Raw genomic sequence first — 2164 nt, 5'->3', positions numbered from 1 at the left:
TCGGGCGCGGGGCCGGGTGCCGGCGGCGTTGTTGCGCGTGGCCGCAGCTCGAGGCGGGCGTGCTTTTTTTTTTTTTTCTCAATGAAGAAATCGGTTTTTTTCCGGGCAGCGTGGGTCTCCGCGTACTTACGGGAGCAGAAGCGGTTGCTTCCCGGTGCAGTCGGGTGGGAGGAGTTCTCCCGACTCCAGGCTTGTCTTAATCCATCCCAACATTAAAACGGGGGGGTAGAGGGGGAGACAGAGGGGAAACGTAAACCCTTTCGCCCTGCACAGAGAAAGCCGTGAATGAGGCCGGTCTGTCCCCGCCCAGCACCACCGCGGGCTGCTAGGTTTTTTCACCCCCCTCTTTTTACTGTTTAAATAACAGCAGTTTGGATATATATTAAAGTTTTGGAGGAGTGGCTTTTTGAACTCATAACGAGCCTGACGTTTACTCCGTAGAGTTTGTCAGGGTGTTGGCTAGAAGCCCTTTAAAACAACGACAAAAAAAAAAAAAAAGAAAAGGCAACCAATAAACCAATCCTCCCCCCCCCCCCCAAAAAAAAAAAAAAAAACCCAACCCAAAACCAAAACGATCTAACATAAACCAGCAGTAAGAAGAGGGCAGGGCAAGCAGGGCTCAGTCCCGGAGCTACAGCCTTCTCAGGGCGCTGCCAAGGGGCTGGCCATGTCTTGGCTCCCCTTTTTCCACATCAGCCCAGGGGAGGGTCAGAAACCGGAGAAGGATTGTTTTGGGGTGAGGACCTGTGGGTTTGGATGATGGTTGTTTTCAAGGGCTAGGGAGAAATGAGCAGGCTAATAATGAAATGATCCTGGTAGAGGTGGCAATCCTGGAGGTGCCTGCTTTGGGGTAGAGAGACATGCCTCTGAACAGGGCTCCAGTGGGCCCGTAGGGATTCCTTCATCACGGCTGGTCTTGGCAAGGAAGTCTTCAGAAATGGCTGTGGTGAGGGGTAGCTCTCCCTCCACAGCATCGCACCTGCCTCGTCTCTCGTCCTCCATGCTAGGAGCTCTACATGCCCTGTTATGCAGTTACAAGAGAAACACCATTGAGAAAGGATTGCCATGGCCTTAAGTTTGGCAGGGAGATGAGACTCTAGCAACAGAGACGGTTGGGATTTGACCCGGTGAATGTCCCTTGGGTGGTGGGGAAGGACACAGAACCAGTGATCTGCAAAAACCCATAGGGTGACCTGTGGAGCCGGTCTTTGCTACCTGCCATAAAATGAAAAGGTGGTTTCCTCCCATTCCTCAGTTATTCCCATCACCTCTGAATACTCTGTAACTTTTCAATACCATTTTTAGAAATGTGATGAGCAGTGCCGGATACTGAATCATTGCAAATAAGGACAAGCCATAAAGTTATGCAATACATTCTCCAGTCTCACATCCTGTGATCCAAATCAAACATTCTTTTCTTAGTAGATGGCTTTTTACACAATTTCTCCCTTCCTCTCCCCCTTGCATACTCCTGACTGTGACAAAGTATGAGAGACCTAGGCTCTTGCATCAACCTTTGTTCTCTAGACCGATGTTTTCTGTTTAACTTTCTTAGTTACCCAGCATCAGCTGGAGCCACAGTCCCTAACAACTCTGGAAAGGCTACCCAGAGCCTCCGAGCCCAACAGGAGAAAGGAGTCAAAGGCGACAAGGGTGCAAATTCTAGTTCATTCTAAGCCTCTAGTTGGAAACTCCTGATTTTTTATAGAATCTGAAGAAGTGATTTCAGGGTAGAATGGGATACGCCTGCCACAAAGATAAATATTCAGTTTTGGAAGGAAGAGGTTATAAATTTCAGTTTCTGGATTTAATTCTACCCTTAGAGGCATGGAGTGTGACTGGGAATGACTGTTATCTATCCATGGGATCAGTTTATCTCTTCCAGTATATTTTAATAATTTTACTTTCCTTTTCTATGGCATCTTTCCCCAAACCTAACACTTTGTAAACATTGCTTCTGCTCTCAGATATGTCAGTGAAACTATTGCCATCTCAGTCCACTGTTAAAGGAATAAGCTCTGAATTAACAAACCTTTATACTCCTCACAGAGGCATTAGGTGTACATAATCCTGTGCCTGTTTTTACTGATGTAAGTCTATGTCAGTCAGCTGAAATTGTAGAGCAAGGTCAGCATATAACCTGTGAGAAGTTGAAAGGAATCAG

This window comes from Egretta garzetta, unplaced genomic scaffold (assembly GCF_000687185.1).
Source record: "Egretta garzetta isolate BGI_Z169 unplaced genomic scaffold, ASM68718v1 scaffold15, whole genome shotgun sequence".
NCBI lineage: Eukaryota > Metazoa > Chordata > Aves > Pelecaniformes > Ardeidae > Egretta > Egretta garzetta.
This window is presented reverse-complemented; position numbering follows the sequence as displayed.